The 22,433-nt window shown below is 42.6% G+C and overlaps 1 long non-coding RNA gene across 4 annotated transcripts; it reads right to left on the bottom strand.

Moving 5' to 3' along the window:
* Positions 1–117: 117 nt before the first annotated feature.
* LOC105733116 (uncharacterized) lies at positions 118–18,852 on the bottom strand. Of its 4 annotated transcripts, none has more exons than XR_010337990.1 (4): positions 18,705–18,852; positions 17,815–17,909; positions 17,536–17,702; positions 118–1,034 (listed from the first exon to the last, which is right to left on the bottom strand). It is a non-coding gene; the product is annotated as an uncharacterized LOC105733116 (long non-coding RNA). The 4 variants fall into 4 exon arrangements; XR_001111186.2 differs by having other exon boundaries at positions 18,596–18,814; XR_010337989.1 differs by lacking the exon at positions 17,815–17,909 and having other exon boundaries at positions 18,279–18,852.
* Between the last annotated feature and the right edge of the window lie 3,581 nt (positions 18,853–22,433).

Here is a 22,433-nt window from a genome sequence, read left to right as displayed (position 1 = left end):
CCGCTTGGAGGTGACCTGACCCATTAAGAGAGATGGCAGAATGTTCCAGGGATAGTCCTGGGGGTCATAGTGCTCTTTGGGGAAAACCACGAAATAATGACATATTTACTTTTAGCATTTGAATTCAAAACAATGTCACCAGTAAAATGCATGGTTTTGTTATGTGTATACGATAGAAAGCCCATGGTCATAGCAGTCTTTTTTTTTTTTTTTTTAAGTCTTTAACTTAAGAATGATGGTGTGTTTCCAAGGCTTTGGTGGTTCTTGTTCTTATTTACTTGCGGCTTACCCATTTGTTTTGTTGCCTGCTTTTGTTGGCTAGTAGACAATTGGTAGCAGGTGACAATGGTTTAAGAAAATTAATGGAAAAAATCATTTAAGCCTAAGGAAACTTAACCCATTAATTAATTTTTTTTCTGTGCATTGGAGAAAGACCTCCAATATTTGATTTGGCAGCCAGGGCCTCAGTCCAGCTGCCTGAGCACCAGTTGCCTGTGAGAACACAGTTTGGGAGGCACTGTCATGGAATAAATGGCGCTGGACTGGAGGGAAGAGCCTTCAAGTCCAGTCCTAACACTTTCATTGGTCAGCTGAAGGACCACAGGCAGCTCACCTCTCCTTCTGAACCTCCACTTCCTCCTCTGTCACAGAGGAATTGGATGAAAAGTCCCTTCCAGCCCTAGCAGTCTATGTCTCTAAGAACATCCAGGGTCCCTCTGGACAGGAGCGTTCTAGGTCAGCCTCTGAGCCAGGCCAAAGTAAACTAGCTGAGAAGATGGAGGAAGGAGATGAGTCACAAGGCTGCCTCCCAGGTTGGTTCGAAGGTAATGACTTACCTCGATTGTTCACAGTCAGTTACAGATCCAACTCCTTGTTCTACTCTTTCCCCTCTTCCTGATACTGTACTTGACTAGTCTTAAGAAAATTTCAAAAAACAAACAAGAAAAGAAGCTGTCTCTCAGCACCAGGTTCTGTATGAAGGATACAACAGAAACTAGTAAATATCCACTCAATCTCTGAAGGAGACGCCGAGGCTGTGGAAATACAAAGGATCACAAGGCATAAAGCCTTTTAAGAAACTTGCTTTCTTGTTAGGAAGAGAAGATATAAATGAAAGCTTAAGAAAGATAAACAACAACTGAATGAAGCAACACTTTAAGATCATGATAGACCTCTCACAAGGGAGAACATGATTTGTATGATACCTGTATCATAGTACAGCCCACAATTCTTTGTCATCTTCTAGAAAATTCACTAACATGTAGGGAAAATCTTTCCTACCTGCAACTCATATCAGTTCACAGAGCTCTTACCGCTCAGGTGGGGATTATGTAACAGCAGTTGAAATGGATGGAGGGTAGGAGGAGGGTGAGGAGCATAGCTACAACATTCTGCAGAACCAGGACAGGAGAAAGATGTCAGACAGGTGAAAGCTCAGGAAAGAGTAAAGCACAGCATCCCCAACAAGACCAGCCTGTACCTGTCTTCAGTGGTGGATTGGCTGTTCTGGTGGGTCACTCTCAGGCCCCAGATGGACAGATGGCAAGCATCAAAGCTGCTTTTGGGCAATCAAGTGGCAGCTACCTGTGGACGGTACAGCCTGGATGGGGACTCTGCAGGGCTGGGCTCTACCTGCTGCTTTACTTCTGTATTAGTCTGTTGTTGCCCTTCAAATACATACTCAAGACTGGGTAATTTGTAAAGGAAAGAAGTTTAATTGATTCACAGTTTCGCAGGGCTAGGAAGGCCTCAGGAAACTTACAATTATGGCAGAAGGGGAAGCAAACACATCCTTCTTCACATAGCAGCAGCAAGGAGAAGTGCCAAAGCCAAAGAGAGGAAAGCCCCTTTAAAACCATCAGATCTCCTGAGAGCTCACTATCACGAGAACAGCATGAGGGTAACCACCCCCATGATTAGATTACCTCCCACCGGGTTCCTCCCAAGACAGGTGGGGATTATAGGATTACAAGATGAGATTTGGGTGAGGACACAGCCAAACCATAGCAACGTCCCATGGAAACTTGAGCAAGTTATTTTGCCTCTCTGAACCTCAGTTTCCAGAGGTCCTGGGAATCTGCCTGAGATCCTTGTATTTGGTGAAGGGTGGGGGGGTGTGGAAATTACCTTAACCATATGGCTCTGCAGAAAAAAATGTTTTAACTATTAAAAAATATGTAATGCTATTTTCCTCTCAACCCACAGCAATGCAGGGGTGGGCATTTCACACCAATCTTCAACCCAATTACAACCTGCCTTATGACAAATTTGGATATATCACAATCAGATCATCTCTGAAACAAAACCACAGGGGAAAAAAAATATCTAGTGTGAGGCTGGGCACGGTGGCTCATGCCTGTAATCCCAGTACTTAGAGAGGCCAAGGTATGCGGATCAGTTGAGCTCAGGAGTTTGAGACCAGCCTAGGCAAAATGGTGAAACCCCATCTCTAAAAAAAAAAAAAAAAAAAAAAAAGCCAGGTGCAGTGTCTCACACCTGTAATCCCAGCACTTTGGGAGGCCAAGGAAGACAGATTACTTCAGGTGAGGAATTTGAGGCCAGCCCAGCCTGACCAACATGGTGAAACCTCATCTATACTAAAAATAGAAAAATTAGCCGAGCGTGGTGGTGTGTGCCTGTAATCCCAGCTACTCAGGAGGCTAAAGCAGGAGAATTGCTTGAAGCCTGCAGGTGGAGGTTGCAGTGAGCCAAGATTGAGCCACTGGGTGGCACAGCCTGGGTGACAAAGCGAGACTCCATCTCAAAAAAATAATAAAAATAAAAATAATTTTAAAATATATATATAAATCTCTAGTGTGAATGTCAATCCCATCCCTCTACATGTTGGTTTACGTGTGTGTACACACGATTTATATGGAAATATACACATGAGCAAACAGCCCCACTCTCCAGCAAAATCACAGTTTTCCACATAAGTCCCTTGCTATTTATGCAACTAGCAAGATAATCCTTGAAAAACGTGTTATGCACCCCACGTACTATCATCTGAGATGGTCACTTACCCAAAACACCAAACTCACTGTTATTCTGAAAGTGAAAGCCCAGTTTCTGTCAGGCATGGGGATGGTCCTTTGCCAAGTCTAGACCCAGTTTAATGCTATAGATGCTGGACTCAAACCCCCCTAAAGTTCAAAGTCCATTTATATTGGCAGTACACAACTTCCTGGTTCAAAAAACAAGTCTTCAAAGATCTCATAAAACTTCTTGGACTTCAGATGGCTTTTACAAAACAATACTCAGATGAGCTAAGTGTAAATGAATCAGAAAACAGGATTATGTTTGCCATAAAAACTCATGAGTTTGAGGATTAGGAGAAGAAAGAGGCTGGCAAATGCCAAACATTTTAAAGCTCTTTGAGACCATTAGTCAAACTCAAAATGCGGCCAGTTCCCTCATCTTTACACTTTATGAGTTTTGTAATTGAAAATCTTTTCCTACTTTTAAGATCAGCTACAAATCAAATTTAGTGGCTGCCTATGATCAGAAGCGCGTCCACCCATGTTTTCTTCCAGGCAAGGATTTCATGGAGCTCCTTTTAGTCCTCTTCGTTTCATCAAGAAATTCTTAGAAAGAAAAAGGGAAGGGAGAAGGAAAAGAAACGAGATGCCAGTAGGCTGTAGATCAAAGGAAGAGAGAGAGAGAAAAGAGCAAGAGAGAGACTGAGAGAGAGTAAGAGCGAGAGAGAGACTGAGGGAAAGGAAAGTGAAAGGAGAGGAAACAGGAGAGAGAGGGTGAGAAGGGGAAAGACAGAGAGTGAGGGCCAGAAACATGGATAGAGGCAAAGAAGGAAGAGGAATGAACAGAGTAAGAGGGAAGGAAGCAGAAAGCAATGAATGAGAAAGGGAGCAGGCAGAGAGGTAGATGGAGAAAATGAAAAAATGAAATGAGAGAATTTTAAACAGAACCTATGGCTCCATTTCCTCAGTTGGAGTCTGGCAGCCTTTCCTGAACATCACCTAGCTCTAACCTGAACATTGATTTGTGCAGATTTGGGCTAGAATTAAATCTGCAACCTTATTAGGTGTTAGCACAGTGTGGCTAGCTGCCCCACACCTCACACAAAGTGGTAGGGACAGGAAGTCTCATGTTCTCCTACACAAGCAGTAGGCCAAGAATGGAATCTTGAGCTCATGACTGCTCAAAAATGAGTACCTTATTCACTCACATAGACCTGTTTTGTATTTTTAACCATTTCATCAAAAGGTAGGGGTTGGGGGCTGGGCACAGTGGCTCACACCTGTAATCCCAGCATTTTGGGAGGTGGAAGCAGGCAGATCACTTGAGGTCAAGACTTCGAGACCAGCCTGACCAACATGGTGAAACCCCATCTCTAATTAAAATAAAATAAAATAGAAAAATTAGGCCTGGTGTTGTGGTGGGGTGTCTGTAGTCCCAGCTACTTGGGAGGCTGAGGCAGGAGAACTGCTTGAACCTGGGAGGCAGATGTTGCAGTGAGCTGAGATCTCACCAATGCACTCCAGCCTGGGTGACAGAGCAAGACTCCATCTCAAAGAAAGCAGGGGTGAGGGAGTTTAGAAGTGTGTGACCTCCTCCAACCTTCGACTCTGCTTCCATGAGAAAAAAAAACATGAAGCTTTACAAATGCACAATTAAAGCAGAGGCTCATGTGATGAAAATGTAAGTGTCCCTCTGCCAAGCTATGTGAGCAAGGTGGAAACAGGTCTGCTTTGCAGAAAAAGACGACATAGCCCCTGGAATAGAGCAAAAAGTAGAACTGAGATTTACCCCAGCAGTTCTCTTCCCTTCCCTTTAGTTTTCATATAACAAACATTTATTGAACAACTATAGGGCCCTCAGCTAGCTTCCATAGAACCTTACAGCAAATTCAGAGCAGATTTCCATTTCAGATGGAGGAGTTAGTATTAATATGTTGGATTGCAACCCAAAGTTGCCCCTAGACCAGCAAGTGCCTTTGTGCTGGCCCTCAGTGCCTGGTCATGGCAATACAGACCCTGTCCACAGGGATCACAGAGCCTCCTGGAATAAATAGATCCTGAACAAATCATCACATGTGCAGCAGGTATGAAAAAGGAACTACAGGCTGGGAAACAAGACCTATCGGAGGAAAATGGGTCAGGGGCATGGTCTGCCTTGCTACAAATTTAGAGGAGCCAATCAACAAAAAGGGAACTCACTACAAATAAAGTTTTCCTTTCCCCTCCTCACTTGCCTTACTTATAATCAAGATGAGTATCACACAGTGCAGACTGCCGAGGACAGCAGAATGGCTCTCTGCAGCTAGCCAAAATGTGTTAATTAATTTAGCTTTCACTGAGATTTGTCATGCCCATTTATTCAGAACTTTTGAACATTAAACATGAAACTACATGAAAATTAAATAGCTGTCAACACAATTTTATTTACACTTGTCATTCACACCCTCCAAACCTCATCAGGCCACTGATTGGCCTGCATTCAATGAGGCATGAAGGAAATATGTTTCTGCTCTCAAGGAGTTTGCATCTTGGAAAACACTTTGGATACACAACAAAATGAGATGCACTTCAACAGAAAAATCTATGAAACACTTGCCTCTGGATCACCAAAAGACCTCCAAATTTTATTTTACTTTGGTATCTCAGTTTTGAACACTTCTTTGACATTCTATTCAGTCATCGGAACTTTTCCAATGACTCATTTCCCTGCTTAAATTTCAGCTCAAAGATGCCCAGACACCTGCCAGGTTGTTTAAGTGCTGGATGGCAATCATGTTCTCTCCATTTGGATACAGCTACTTATAAAGTGTGATCCAGTTTTAAAGGGAACCCCCTGCTTTGCTTCAACTTCAGTGTCTTTCATGTTGTTAAGTTACTAAAATTGCTTCTTTTTTTTTTTTTTTTTTTTTGAGATGGAGTTTTGCTCTGTCTCCCAGGCTGGAGGGTAGTGGTGCGGTCTTGGCTCACTGCGACCTCCACCTCTCGGGTTCAAGTGATTCTCCTGCCTCAGCCTCCCAAGCAGCTAGGATTACAGCCATGCGCCACCATATCCAGCTAATTTTTGTATTTTTAGTAGAGATGGGGTTCCACCATGTTGGCCAGGCCGGACTCCAACTCCTGATCTCGGGTGATCCACCCACCCACCTCAGCCTCCCTAAGTGCTGGGATTACAGGCATGAGCCACTGTGCCCAGCCTAGAATTGCTTCTTTACCTAAATCTCAGGGAGTTATTAAAATCATTATATCTTTTATCTACATTTAATTTTCACCGAATTGCACTAGAACATGATGCTGCCTGAGTTTAACACTTGATCCTAATTTTTTTTCAATAACCTTTCTGCCTGCCGTCAAACTGAGGAAGACATTGTATAGTGACTACAGCAACCTAGAAACAAGAAGAAAACAAGGAGAAAAGGTCCTATTCCACCTCTACATATCAACTCCTAGCCTCGTCTGCTCTTCTGAGACCTAAGACCCTTCACAGATTGCCTCCTTCTTACTTTTCAACTTAATCTTGGGCTACATCCCCAAACAAACCTTCTGTTCCAGCTACATGTAGCTACCTATTTAGGTTGGTGCAAAACTAATTGTGGTTCTTGCCATTACCTTGCAAAATCGCAATAACTTTTGCACCAACCTAATATTTTTCTTCTTTCTCTTTGGAAGGGGAAAAAAAAAAGACCCTGATCAGTCACTAGTCTGCAGAAATAGGATACCCAAATTCCTGCCTCCAACCCTCCCTACCTATCATTCTGAAATTCTCTCACCTCCTCAACTAAGTCTTCCTTCTCCTTCAATTAGAATTCGAGATCCTTTTCGTCCATGAAGTCCTTTGAAATGCCCTAAACTTCAGTTTACTCTCTCTTCTGAACTCTTATGTATATTATCCATTCTCTTATGGCCATTGAACACACAATCCATGCTCTGTAATAGACATAGAATACTTCTGGCAGGGGAAGACTTTTTTTCTCCTTGGTCATCATGAGATAAACCAGAATTAAGGCAGGTCTTGGTTAATAATGCTTGAGGTGGTTTGGGACATTCTGACTTGTCTTTAGCTGTTTTCAGGCAGCATTCTGCTGAGCAATGGCGTTTGCTTACATTTTACCCTAACCTGAATTAAGTTGCTTTAACTGAATCAAGCAGTGGCCTTAGGGGGAGTGAGGAGAGTTTCCTAATCCTAAATTAATGGTTTGAAAAGTTCTGTAGAAACAATCCTCTTCGATTTGTGTCTGAACACTGTAATATTGATGAAATTATGTCATTAAAATAGTCAGTGCTTTTAAAACATCTCTCTTTTGTTGTCCTCTTAACTTCCCCTGTTCCTGGAGACCAGGACATACTCTGAGAATTGCAACTAGTAAAAGTCATCATAATATGCATAAACTGAGCAATATACAGAAGTCTCTCACACTGCCAAAGAAACACCAGCTATACAGGCAAGAGCTATCTTTCTAAACAGAGAGGCGAGACCAGTAAAACCAGCCCAGAGTCTGATTTCTCCAGGTTTCCTGGTTTTAAAGCCCAGGTTTAAAAAGCTACTACTGAGATGGATCGAGTTACACTTCCCAGCTGCCCAAGAACCTTACACTTAACCCTTCCCAATCCTCCACCTGGATATTGCACTTCCAATTCACTTACTAGAAAGGGGATCTTCTATCCATACATGTCTCCCTATGTTCTATTCCCTACATACAAGCAACTGGCCAAAGCCCCAGGTGAAGCTTCCTGTGCCCACACTAAGTTCCATGCTTCAGCATCATCTCCAGAGGCCGGCCTGTGCTGAGGGCAGAGAGAACTTGCATGTCATATCCTCAGTGCCTATCACGGTGTGCAATTCATAGCGAAGGCTCAGTGTTTGTTAAATAAATTCATAGTGAAGGCTCAGTGTTTGTTAAACTCTGTTTAAAGTGTTTGTGACTTCTGATGCCTAAGTCAGCAATAAGAAACCTGCTATCTTCTTTTTGTTTGTTTATCATGAGCATAAAACTTGCCCAAGATCCTTAAGTTGTCAAGGGTCTGGAGATTGATTAATTGATTAATTCTTTCATTGACTCATTCTTTCATTTGTGCACCATTCCCTAGCCATGTTTGAGGGCCAGCTGTTTTTTAATGAACCAAAAATGAGGATGAGAAATTACGTAATAGGTATAACATATACTATTCAGGTGATGGCCACACTGAAAACTCAGACTTCACCACTACCCAATACACCCATGTAACAAAACTGCAGTTTTGCCCCTTAAATTTATACCACTAAAAAACAGCCTGGGCACAGTTGTTCATGTCTGTAATCCCAGCACTTTGGGATGCCAAGGCAGGTGGCTTGCTTGAGCTCAGGTGTTCAAGACCAGCCTGGGAAACATGGTGAAACCCCATCTCTACCAAAAACACAAAAAATTAGCCAAGTGTACTGGGAGGCTAAGGTGATCACTTGATCCTGGGAGGTCGAGGCTGCAGTGAGCTGTGATCGCACCACCACTCCAGCCTGGGTGACAGAGTGAGACCCTGTGTCAAAAACAACAACGAAGAATGGGGAAAAGATTTTAGACATTTTTATTTAGGGATCTAATACTCCTGACTAAATCCAAGGATTCTCTCTGAAAGTCAGGGACAGTCTCTTTAGAAGGCATGGTATACAGAGATGGCTAGGTAGAACCTCTTCCTATAATCTTCTTGCTGCTAATTGCCAGACAGTTTACATGAGCACAGATAATGGTATCTGTAGAAAGTAAATACATGATCCTGGATATTAGTGTACCAGTAGGGAGTGAAATGCACAGTGAAGAGCACAAATTTTGGTATCAAAAAATGGAGCTCAGTTCCCAGTTCTGCTTCTAAGTATGGGAGTGAATTTAGGGGCATAAGGCCCATGTTCTGGAAGAATCTAGGAAGCAGCTGGATGGGCATTACAGAATTAAACTCTTGAATCCCCTTGAATAATCACTTTAAGAGGGAATGCTTTTGAGTTACTCAGTGCTGTCCTGGGAGCCGCTTCTCAGCTGGAAGCATTGGAAACAGGTAATCTCAGCCTTAGATTCTAAGGGATCTGTTAAGGCTGCCATTTTATGTTATCACTTTAAGGTTCAGCATGTGGAATAATTTCTCAGCCATCATGAAGTGTTTCCTGGTAGCCAACTCAGGCTCTACAGATTTACCACCCTAACTCTTCCAGTAAAAGCCATTTCGGAAAAACAGAACTTCCTCCAGAGGTTTTATAGTCAAAGGTACCAAAAATGGATGCATCTCTTGTGTTTTTCACTTGGTAGAAAGAGGCCACACGATTGCAATGTCAGATACTCTTGTCGCTAGAAAACAGAACTTGTCTGGGAGGGGATTTAGAGCAAAGATGGAAGATAAGGCATCGAGTTTACAAAGAAGGATGGTGGGAAGAAGAGAAGGGAAGAAAATCATAATCATTCACTGAGCACTTACAAAGGCCATCAATGGCATGGTGCGGGGGTGGGGGCCTGCACCTGCATCACAGAAGGGGCCTGCTCTTTAAATGTTTGTCTTCATGACTGCTGACAAAAAGAATGAAATTGTGAAGCAGTGGAAGAGATTTATTCTGAGCCAAATATTAGGACCATGACCCATGACACAGCCCCAGTGTGCCAAAGGTAGTGGAGATGCAGCCTGGTTTTGTACATTTTAGGGAGACATAAGCTATCAATCAATACAGTTAAGGTGTAGAATGGGTTCAATCTGGAAAGGTGAGACAATACAAAACGGGGTGGGGCAGGGGTTTTTCAGGTCATAGGTAGATTCAAAGATTTTCTGATACAGATGAAGCCTCCAGGTAGCTGGCTTCAGAGAAAAGAGATTGTAAATGTTTCTTACTAGACTTAAAAAGATCCTAAACTCAGCTAATGATCTCCTAGATCAAGGAAACACCTGGAAAGGGAAGGAGATTCTCTACAGAATGAAGATTTTCTCTACAAGAGACAGCTTTGCAGGGCCTTTTCAGAAAATGTAAAAAAATATATATACTTCAGTTTCTTTCAGGGTCTGCTGTCATGTTGGTATCTTATTGCTGCAAAGAGTCTGTTTTGTCAGTTTCAAGCCTCTGTTTTAATGATTTTTTGGGGGGGTTTTGCTTTTGTTTTCTGTTTGTTTGTTTGAGACAGTTTCACTCTTGTTGCCCAAGCTGGAATGCAATGGTGCAATCTTGGCTCACTGCAACTTCTGCCTCCCAGGTTCAAGTGATTCTCCTGCCTCAGCCTCCCAAAGAGCTGGGATTACAGGCGTTCACCGCCTGGCTAATTTTGAATTTTTAATAAAGACGGGGTTTTGCCATGTTGGTCAGGCTGGTTTTGAACTCCTGACCTCAAGTGATCTGCCTGCCTTGGCCTCCCAAAGTGCTGGGATTGCAGGCATGAGCCACCACTCTTGGCCTGTTTTAATGTTGACTCTGGTCAGTTGTGCCTGAATTCCTAAGGAAGGAGGGCATAATGAGGCCTGTCTGACGGCCCTCTTCCCATCATGGCCTGAACTAGTTTTTCAAGTTAACTTTGAAATGCCCTTGGCTGGGGGAAGGAGTTCGTTCAGTTGGTTGGGGTACTTAGAATTTTATCTTTGATCTACATGACAAAAATTGATGTTCTGTGATTTAATAAACCACATACTTCTGCAAGCTTCAATTTTGCTATCTATAAAATGAAAATATTACCCAAAACAGGATTCAGCAAGCTTTTTCTGGAAAGGACTAGATGGTAAATATTTTCAACTTTGTGGGTCATGCAGTGTCTGTCACAACAACTCAACTCTGCACTTACAGCATGAAAGTAGCCACAGACAATACATAAAGGCACAAGTGTGGGCAGATTTGGTCTGCAGGCCATAGCTTGTCATTCCCTAGCCTAATCCCTAATTTTAATACATAGGGTGTTGTGAAGATTAAGTGAGCAAATCCAAGTAACAGATTTTAGTGCAGCATGCGGCAGGTGAGTCTCAATAAATATTAGCTATTATCATGGTTGTGATCTTAGTCTCTCCCATCTGTAAGGGCTACCCGTGTTCACTTTAGTGAGTGAGGTAGTCCTTGGTGTTCCTCAGGAGATATTTCCAGCCTTCCTTCTCTTGGGCACATGGTGAATGTCACAGATTGAGTTTTTAGAGAAGAACCCTGAGAAGAAATTTAGTATACAGGATGCTTATTAAGGAGTATCCTTGGGAAGAACCCCTGTGGAAAGGAGAAGGGCAAGCAGGATTGGGCAGAGGTAGAAGCCAGGTGGCCCAACAACAGACTGAGTCAAATTCCAGAGATTTCCAGATCTAAAATGGCCATCAAAATTGTCCCACATTGGGTTGAAAGGGATGGGCCTTTCTACCCACACAGGAAGCATTCCCTGGATGTGGGCTGCCCTGGGAAGCTTATGGCCTTGGGTTAGAAGCTCTGCACTTCTAGGCACTCTTTGCAAAGGCCAACAGATGAAGCTTGTCTGTGACAACACACCCAGCAACCCAAGCAATAAGCTAGTGGGAGAGAAAGATGATGTAACCAACTCTGACTGTGAACTGTACAGAGAAATAACACATCACTTGCAGACCAAGCATTTCATTGTTGTTTAAAGATCCTCCAAAGCTCTTTCCTCTGTAGTGACCAGTGATTTCAAGATGGTGGAACACTCAAACTCAATCGGCCTGGGCCCCAGAGGAATGACAGTGAGGAGAACCCCTCATCGACCTGTGATGGAATGTAGTATGAGCAAAACTTAAATCCGAGTTCTTTAAAGCCACTGAGATTTGGGGGTCATTAGTTACTGCAGTATTGTTAGCTAGCTATTGCGTGTCATCAGCAGCAGCATAGGAAGCTACATTGGATGTATTTAAATGATTTGAAGGCAAGACACCTTATGATCTTAAAAAATCAAGAAACTGGTTTCAAATCATCATCATCACTTCCAGCAGCAACATCATAGCTAACACTACCACTTACATGAATTTGTTACTGGAAAGGGGTCCTGATCCAGACCTGAAGAGAGTGTTCTGGGACCTTGAGCGAGAAAGAACTCAGGGTGAATCCATAAAGTGAAAGCAAGTTTTTTAGAGAAATAAACAAAAGAATGGCTACCCTACAGGCAGAGAAGTGTCATGGGCTCCTTGACTAAATGTAGTTATTTCTAGACTATGTGCTAAACAAGGGGTGGATTATTCATGAGCTTTCTGGGGAAAGGGGTGGAGATTTCCTGGAACTAAGAGTCCCTTCCCTTTTTAGACTATGTAGGGTAACGTCCAAACGTTTCCATGGCATTTGTAAACTGGCACGGTGCTGGTGGGAGTGTCTTTTAGTATGCTAATACATTATAATTTGCATATAATGAGCAGTAAGGATGACTAGAGGTCACTTTCATCACCATCTTGGTTTTGGTGGTTTTGGGCAGGCTTTCTTATGACGTCCTGTTTTATCAGCAGGGCTTTTGCGACCTGCATCTTGTGCAGAGCTCCTATCTCATCTGTTAACTAAGAATGCCTAGTCTTCTGGGAATGCCGCCCAGCAGGTCTCTCATTTTACTCCTATTTAAGATGGACTTGCTACGGTTCAAATGCCTCTGACAAATTCACGAATTTAATGCTCGAACAACCTATGGATGACACAGGTATTATTATTTTTTCCCTTTTAGAGATGAAACAACTGATGCTTAAAGAAATGTGTTAACTCGTACAAGGCCGGGGTGTGCAATCTATAGAGTGAAGTTCAAATCCAGCTAAGGGCCTCCTTTTGTAAATAAAGGTTTTTGGAACACAGCCATGCCCATTCGTTACATATTATGTAATTATGGCTGTTTTCATGATAAAGTGGCTGAGTTGAGTAGTTGCATATGGCTTGCAAAGCTCAAAATACAGTCAGCCCTCCATATGTGAGGGCTCCACATCCATGGATTCAACCAACCAAGGATCAAAAATATTTGAAAAATGAAAAAAAATACAATAAAAATAATATAAATTAAAAACAATACAACACAATTCTTTACACAGCATTTACATTGTATTAGATATTGTCAGTAATCTAGAGATGATTTAAAGTATACGAGAGGATGTACATAGGTTATATGAAAATACTATCCCATTTTATATCAGGGACTTGAGCATCCATGGATTTTGTTGTCCATGGGGTATCCCGGAAGTAATCCCCTATGCATATTAAGGGACAACTGTACTTACCATCCGGCCCTTTACAGAAAAAGTTTGCCCACTCTCACCCCTAGCAGTAGTAAACGGCAGGGCCCCGTAACTCAGATATAAATAAACACTAGGTAGGCTTGGAATCCTGTTGGAGTGTTATGAAACTTTTCTATTTCCATTTTCCTAATTGTGTGTTTTTTTCATTTAAAAATTTCTGATGTTTACTTCCAGCAATATGACAGACTCTATATCCTGAAAATTCTCCCCCAAAAAGCACCTTTAAAATGCTGGACAAAATGAGTAGCTAACTTGGCAAGAAATGAAAGTATCTTAATCCCCAGAGGCCAAAAATGAAGTTGGAAGCCAGAATTCAGAATGAGCATGGTAAATGTTCACTGGAGCAGGCATCAGACCCTGAGGGCATTTGCCAACATTTTGTAAATTAGAGCTTTTAGTTTTTATATCCATGTCGGGGGAAGGGGGACAGGGGAGGCAGGCGACAAAGCCGTGTAGTGTCCTGCATGGAGACTTTGGAATGAGTCCCCAAAAGCCCACATTCCCAATAAAATAGTGAACTAGAAAATATTTGCCATGCAAAGGAAATAGCAAAGAAAATTTTGCATCTTAGCCTTGATTTTGGTTGGAAGGAAAAATAAAAGTCCCTACCCGCTATCAGAAGTTATAAATAATCACCAGTCAGGCCTCAAGCCTGGGTTCAGATTCACTCTGTGTACCTATTCTGAAACTATTTTAAACAAACAAACCAAAAAAATTAATTTAAAATGACCAGGCACTTGGCAAAGGTAAACACAAATAGAAGGAATATTCTCCAATTCAAGCCTCATAAAATTCTCACAGCTAATGCCTCAACAAAAATGAGCTCACAATTTTTTTACAAATCACAAGACCACCCATGGAGTAAGACATCATCAGACAGGGTTAGAAACATCAAACAGTAGAATCAGACATTCAGGCTCTGGGTTGGAATTATCACATACAGCAAGGTTGGCAAACTTTTCTCTAAAAGGCCAGATAGTATACGTTTTAGGCTTTGCAAGCCATGCGGTCTCTGTCAAAAAGACTCAGCCTTGCTATTCTAGTAGAAAAGCAGCCATGGACAGAATGTAAATGAATGGGTTTGCCTGTGTTTTAATAAAACTGTATTTACAAAATCGGAGAGTGTGCCAGACAGCTATAGCTTATAAATAAATATGTCTTCAATATTTAATAAAAACTTTAAAAACATGAGCAAAGAACAACATACTGTTATAAGCATCAAAGAAGATTCTCAACTTCTGGAAGTAAAATAGTTGAATTTTTAAATTCAACATGACTTGACTAATGAATTAGAAATGAAATCCATAATTAATAAATTGAAAGGTGAGTAAGCCAAAACTACTTAGAATATAGTACAGAGAGAAAAAGAGAAGGATATCATGATATAGACATGAAAATTTAAGTGAGAAGTTCTAACATTTATCTAATAAAAGTTCCAGAAACAGTGACTAGAGAAAATGAGATGGAAACAATATTCAATAATTTCTGTGGATCCTTATATTAAGGAAGTACAAAAAAATTCTAAAACATATTCACACCCAGACTTATCCTGGTGAAATGAAAGAACATTAAAGACAAATTGAATAGCTTAAAAATAAGACAGCTTTCTGTTTTACATCTAACTTCTTATCAATATAAGCAGAAACCAAAAGACGATGTCTTCAAATACTGGGGAAAATGTTTCCGTTTGTAAATGGATACCTAGTAAAACTTACCTTTCATGGGAATGCAATAGAATATATTTAGGTGAACAAAAGCCAGGATAATTTACTATGGACAGATCTTTAGTAAAGGAACTTCTTGAGGATATGTATACTTTGGAAAGAAGAAAAAGGACCCCGAAGGGAGATGTGAGCTGTAAGTTGAAAGAAAGATAACCATGTGATCAAAGACATTTGTAGTTACATGGATACATCTTAATAAATATCAACACTAATAAATCTAATTTGTAAAGTTATAAAAATCAGAGGTTGGGGGAGATGAGCTTCTAAAGCAGAGGTCATAGCCTATTTTTTAAAATGGTAAATATATGAGTGTACGTATGTGTGTATAAACACACATACATGTTGTAAACTCTTCTATATATGATACATTTCACAAGACTTTTTTTTTTTTTCCGAGACAGAGTCTCGCTCTGTTGCCAGGCTGGAGTGCAGTGGCACGACCTCGGATCACTGCAATCTCCACCTCCTGGATTCAAGTGATTCTCCTGCCTCAGCCTCCTGAGTAGCTGGGACTACAGGTGCACACCACCACTCCCTGATAATTTTTGTGTTTGTAGTAGAGACAGGGTATCACCATGTTGGCCAGGATGGTCTCAATCTCTTGACCTCATGATCTACCCACCTCAGCCTCCCAAAGCGCTGGGATTACAGGCATGAACCACTGCACCAGGCCCACAAGGCTTTTTAATAGAAATAAAATACTGGACAATACTAGTTTATAAGCTGAGAAAGAGTTAAAATATTCTAAGTGTTAAGAGGGTGAATATAATTAATAACGTTAACCATTAAAAAATTAGAATCTATACATTCCAAAATATTAGAGGAGAAAAATGGAGTAGGAATTTTACAGGACAAATAGTGTAAGAAGATAGTAAAAACAAATCCAAATATATCAATGATCATAATTAAATAAAAATGAATTATACTTGTCAGTTAAAAGAGAGTTACTTAAAAGTCCAACCATCGTCTTCTGATAAGAAGCACAGGTAAAACAGAAGTACACCAAATGTTTGAGAGTAAAATAATGGGAAAAGCTACATAAGGCAAGTGAATTTTTCCAACAAGCAAAAAATAACTTCCTGTTTGCTATCTGGTGTAACCACTGAATCCTCATACAAAGGATATGTTAGTTTCATATATCATAATGAAACTAAGAAAAGAAATAAATGTACAAAGAGAAATCAGGGAAAAAACTTAGGTTAAGGATTAAGATTCTCTGACAAATTTAAAGATCTGGAAAAGCAGATTTTTAAATTAGCAGTTCCACCAGTGCTAAACCCATGGAATTCCAGCAAGCACTGATGGAAACCTAGGGCTGAACGACATGAGTCAAGACTAAATGTATCATTTCTCAACTTTGGGTCAAATTTCTTAATAATGGAATTTACAAAATAAAATCAGATCACATTTCAAAATAACTTGCATTTGGAGACAAAAGATGCTGTGATCACTTTCAATTGTATTAATAGTGCTCTTTGAAATATATGAGACATTAATTTAAACACAAAGATTCTAAGAAAAAAATACAAAAATTATTTTGAAGTGTGAATAAATTTGACTATTTTTAAGATTCAGGAACAACAATTTATGTATAAAGGTGGACAATTTGCTGCATTAAAATAGAAGAAGAGCTAAAATGTGAAGTTTATGTATAACAAAATGATTTTATAGTTATTTTAGTGACATGGGGAAATGTCCATGATGTAATTAGTTAGCAAACAAAACTATATATGAAACTGTATATAAACAATAAAAATATATTTAAATTCCATAAAATGTGGCTAGAAACAGGATTGGGAAGAAAAACAATGGAATACTAAGAGTGGTGGGAAAATGAGTGATTTGTATTTTCTGCTTTATATTGTATTTTCCAAGGCTTTTTTTTTTTAAACAATTGCCACTTTTATAATCAGATAATAGAATAATTTTATTTCAATCTTTAGTATTTTTTGTGTTTACATATATTATGGTCCAGAATCCCAGTGAATAAAGAGGTGAAAAATAAATTCTCGAAAGAGAAAACATGGCAAGGCTTTAAAAGAATGCTTTAAAAAAGAAATCACTAGCCTAATTGGTAGGTAACTTGATATAAAGTAACTTCTTCACTTCTGGTCTCAAGAATGCGCAGCAAAGCGAGTCCCAGAGGTTGCTATGGCAATGGAGGCAAACCTGATTAAGTCAGCACTTACTCTGCTTTCTAAGGTAAGGCCAGGGGAAAGAACTCGGGATTCTTTCTTCTTTTATTTTTGAAATGGAGTCCCTCTCTGTCACCCAGGCTGGAGTGCAGTGGGGCAATCTCAAATCACTGCAACCTCTACCTCCTGGGTTCAAGTGATTCTCCTGCCTCAGCTTCCCAAGTAGCTGGGTCTACAGGCACCTGCCACCATGCCCAGCGAATTTTATATTTTTAGTAGAGACAGGGTTTCACCATGTTGGCCAGGCTGGTCTCAAACTCCTGACCTCAGGCGATCCACCCGCCTCGGCCTCCCAAAGTGCTGGGCTACAGGCATAAGCCACCGAGGCCAGCCTAGGATTCTTGAATCAGAAATTCCCACTCGGTGCCTCTGTCCTCTCTCCTCTCCCTTCTCTTCTCCCTCATTTGTCCCTCTTGCCTCCCCAGTTCTCCCCTTTCCCCATCTTCTCCTCCCCACCTCTTAGCCTCCACTGCACTTGACACCATCAGACTGTGTTCTTCCTCACTGCCCTTTCAGGGACCCCTTAGGGCGCTGCATTTTCCTGAGTGCCTTCCTCACTGGAAGTTCTGGAGGGCATCATTTCTGGACTCATCATTTCTGAGTGTACCGTTGGTGCTCAAAATCTGTCTGTGGGCGGTGCCAAAAAGTATTTGTTGACCAAATGAATGCCTGCATGAATGAGTGAATGAAGACAGTCCCTCAATCTCTTCTATGGGCTCCTCTTCATCTGCTCACCCTTAAATGAGGACATTATTCTCCAAGATTTCATGCTTGGTTGCTTTTTCTTTTCATTCTGTACTTTTGTCCTGGATGACCTCTCTTCCCTTCACCTTAGGTAACATTCAGGTGAAAATGAGCCCCAACTTTTCAATGCGACCGCATTTATTTTTCACATCTGTATTTCCACTGCTTTCAGTTGGACCTATGCTCACCCCATATTCAACTTGTCAAAAACCTCATCCTTTTCTTCCCCGTTGTTCTTCTTCCTAAGAGCTCCAACTCTATTGACAGTGCCACCATCTCCTCGACATCTGGATTTAGGCTCAGAGGAGCCTTTTACTCTCCTCCTGCCCTCCCTGATTCCTGTCTACTGAGCGCGGCCACACTCTGGAAGTTCATCCTTTCTTTCAGTTTCATTCCCACCACCCCTGTGCCACTTCTCACCAAGATCATCAGCAAACCCTGGGAAGTTTCCTTACTTTGAATCTGCACTTCACGTGGCTGCTGGGTTTCCTACACCACAGAACTCCTCATTGTCCTATCATGCTCAAAAACCCTTTCTGTTTCCCATTGCCTCCAAAATAAAGCCCAGGCACACAGGCTCCTCTCAGTCTCGTTTGATCTGTCTTTCTTTCCTGCCTCATCACACTTCCCCATAGCCCCCCTCTGCCATCTTCAGTCTGTCTGTCTCTATCATCTCCATCTCCATCCCCGTCTCCCTCTCCATCTCTCTCTAAGAGCCTCGTCAGGTTTGTGCAGCCAACACTCCCTTCACGCTGCCTCCGTGACCACTGACATTTCTCTCCTGCCTGGATGCCATCTCTCACTGCTCTCTTCTCAAATTGCTCCTCCTCCTCCAGGGCCCGTATCAAGTATCACCTCTTCTGAGAAGCTTTTTCCCAAACCTTCAGTCAGGATGAAGGGCGCTCTCCCGGTGGTCTGATAGCATTTGATGGTGCCTCCATGAGGGCACAGCCCATGGTAGTCAGGTGCAGGTGGGTGGGCGGCGGGAGACAATGAGGTGCTCCTGAAGAACCAGAGCACAGAGATAGACGGTTTCTTCCCTAGAGTGAGCTCATAAAACAATGTGTCATGGAAAAGAACAAAGTGCCTGCTAGCTCAAAAGAACAATGCCTTTTACTAGCAACAGCTGTATCCTCTAGCCAGTGACGTTAAGGAAGCTGCAGAAAGTCTGTGTGAACAGAAGCAGGGCTGTTAGAGGAGGGCCAGAGTCAAAGAAGCACATTCTTGCATTTTCCAGTCTTTTCCAGGGGAGGACTATTCAGATTAGGGTGGGGAGGTTGGATTTCAGGCACTGGAGTGGTGGCATCCAGCAAGAGACAGGGCTAGATTCTCCCCTCTTCTCACCTTAACCTGAACAAACTATTCTAGGGCCCCCTGCTGTCTAGTCGTGCTCATCAGAAAGTCTCGGTGTAAGTAGTCACACTTGAATGTGTGCTGTATTCTGTAGAAAGGGTGGCTCTCTAGCAATTACTCTAGTCCTTGAAAGGGCTATTCCACGCAACATGTTCATTTCTAGCCTGTAAGTCAGTCTGTGGTTTGGGCATCTGTCAGTCCATCACAAACTCTGTGGTCATTTCCAACTCTAGTTTCTGGGCCTGCAAGTCGTGGAAATGCCCCTGGGAGGCAGCCGGCCAGCTGTCCCCTTCAGCACCCATGGATCGCCACCCTATTCAAGACGCTACAGCCAAGAATTAGAGTTAACTGTGCACAGCAGTGTCCTCCCGCAAGACCAGAAGTTGGCAGCCTTTTCTGTTGAGGGCTATCCAGTCAAACATTACAGGTTTTGTGGGTGATAAGGTCTCTGTCACAACTACTTAACTTTGCCCTTATGGTGGGTGCTCAGCAGCCATAGACAATATGTAAACAAACAGGTGTGTCTGGATTCCAGTAAAACATTATTTACAGAAATAGCCAGATTGGCCCACAAGCCATACTTTGCCAACCCCTGCAGCAGGTCATGAGTTCCTGACAGTAGTAACTGTGTATTTCCTCTTTGGTATATTACTCATAACACCTAGGGCATATCACATGCTCACTGTGTCTATAGAATTGGACTGAATGCTTTTCTCCTAAATGGCCCACAGGCCTTTGCATAGTAGTGATCACAGTGAACAGAGAACCAACCCATCTGAAGGAACCTTAGAGGTACCCTCCTTGTCAGCAAAGAGATCCTTCTATAATATTCTTGACTCGTGACATCTAGTTAGCATCCTTCTGCAATGCCTCTGCCTCTGCATAATCATCCATATACTCACCTGATAGCTGTTGGGGACTGTTAGCATGTCCAACCCACGTGTGATGACCTGGAAGAATGATGCATCCCTCTTGTGTTGACTGCCTTCCAAGAGCTACTCAGTACATTCTTGCCATACAACTGATTATACTAGCAAACTAATGTTGTGAGCCAATTTTGGCAGAAGCTGTTTGTTTTCTGCAGAAATTTTAAGTAAGCAAAATAAGGATCTGAAGCAGAGAAGACTAAAAGCATATCGTGGGCCCTGCAGTGGCGGTAAACTCAGCTGTGATGCCACCTGCTTTCTGCTGGCTGGGATGCAGGCTGCAGCTTTGCCCAAGAGTCAGTGGGCAAATGGTGCTCCTCCCAGCTTGGCTACTCAAACCTGGGATCTCACGGAACTGCCAACCCTGGCAGCTCTCAGGGGGCTGTTTGGGTTCTTTCCAGTGCACACATCACACTGGAGCAAGCCTCAGCATGTGGATCTGGGAGACAGACTCCCTTTGGACAGTGAGCTCCTGAAGAACAGAGAATGAGAATTAATTATCTTTGAATCCTAAGCAGATAGAAAAATTCTGAGGATACGGCAGGTGCTCAATGAAATTCCCATGTGTTGCTTTGAGGAGCATTTTTTTTAAGGAGACGGAGTCTCACTCACTCTATTGCCCAGGCTGGAGTGTAGTGGCACGATCTCAGCTCACTACAACCTCCACCTCCTGGGTTCAAAGGATTCTTCTGCTTCAGCCTCCTGAGTAGCTGGGACTACAGGCGCCCACCACCATGCCCAGCTAATTTTTGTATTTTTAGTAGAAGCAGGCTTTCACTGTGTTGGCCAGGCTGGTCTTGAACTCCTGACCTCAAGTGATCCATCCACCTTGGCCTCCCAAAGTGCTGGGATTACAGGCGTGTGCCACTGTCCTCAGCCTTTGGGGAGCATTTCGGAATCCCCGTTACCTGATGCCTCTCACCTGAGTCTGGCCTTGGCAGAGCCACCCTAACAGGAGCTGCGCTTGATGTGTCTTCTTCACAATACCAATTCTGCACTTTTCTATAAAATTTTAAAATTTGCAAAGTGCTTTCACATAGCCTTTCTTTTTTGAGACAGAGTCTCGCTCTGTCACCTAGGCTGGAGTGCAGTGGCACAATCTCAGCTCACTGCAACCTCTGCCTCCCAGGTTCAAGCAATTCTCCTACCTCAGCCTCCCGAGTAGCTGAAATTACAGGTGTACCACCATGCCTAGGTAATTTTTTGTATTTTTAGTAGAGACGGGGTTTCGCCATGTTGACCAGGCTGGTCTCGAACTCCTGATGTCATGACCCACCCTCCTTGGCCTCCTAAAGTGCTGGAATTACAGGCATGAGCCACTGTGCCTGGCCTCTCTTTTTTAATTCACAGGGAAATCCTATCTAGAACAAGTATTTCACATGTCCCCAGGCCTCACCAACTTGTGAGGTCCCATTACAATGAAGCCTCCATCTGTAGAATTACAAGCCCTCAATAGCCCTGATCCCCGCCACCCCCCCATCCTCATCACTTGAAGTTGCCCCTATTGCCTTTTAGGCATCCCAGAAACTGTCTCAGGTTGGCTCATGAATAAGTACACACATGCCTCTACTCTCTGGGTCCTCAAAGTTGCTCACTCACGGCCTTCAAGCCATCTGAGAGCAGCACTTTGCTGCTGGTGTTTGCCCTGAGCCCTTAGGGTGCAACAGCTTTTTGGTGGAATGAGCAACAGTGGCTCTGTTCCATCTTCAGGTGAGACTTTTGTCACTTAGGCTTTTTTTTTCTGAGACGAAGTTTTGCTCTTGTTGCACAGGCTAGAATGCAATGGAACAATCTTGGCTCACGACAACCTCTGCCTCCTGGGTTCAAGCAGTTCTCCTGCCTCAACCTCCCAAGTAGCTGGGATTACAGGCATGCGCCACCATGCCTGGCTAATTTTGTATTTTTAGTAGAGACAGGGTTTCTCCATGTTGGTCAGGCTGGTCTTGAACTTCCAACCTCAGGTGATCTGACTGCCTCAGCCTCCCAAAGTGCAGGGATTACCAGGCATGAGCCATCACACCCGGCCACCTAGGCTTTAAGGCTATGCTGTCCTTCAAACCCCACTCAATTAGGCCAGAGGTGGGGGGAGTCTGGAAAAGGGAAACTTAGGCCCAGGATGAGGGACAAGGCATGGGACACAGTTGTCATACCACCCTTCCATTTTCCTCCTGCCATCTCTTAGATCCCCACATTCAAAGACACCTGTTATAGAAACTCCCCTTTCATAAAAGAAAAATCCTCATCCATTATTATCACATTTGCACAAATGGCTTGAGAGACAGGTCACTTGTGGCCACATCTAATTTCTGCTAAGCTTCAGCCAGCTCTGAT

The sequence above is a fragment of the Aotus nancymaae genome, unplaced genomic scaffold (genome assembly GCF_030222135.1).
Source record: "Aotus nancymaae isolate 86718 unplaced genomic scaffold, 86718_ANA_hifiasm-v0.15.2.pri h1tg000057l, whole genome shotgun sequence".
In the NCBI taxonomy this organism is placed as follows: domain Eukaryota; kingdom Metazoa; phylum Chordata; class Mammalia; order Primates; family Aotidae; genus Aotus; species Aotus nancymaae.
This window is presented reverse-complemented; position numbering and strand designations above follow the sequence as displayed.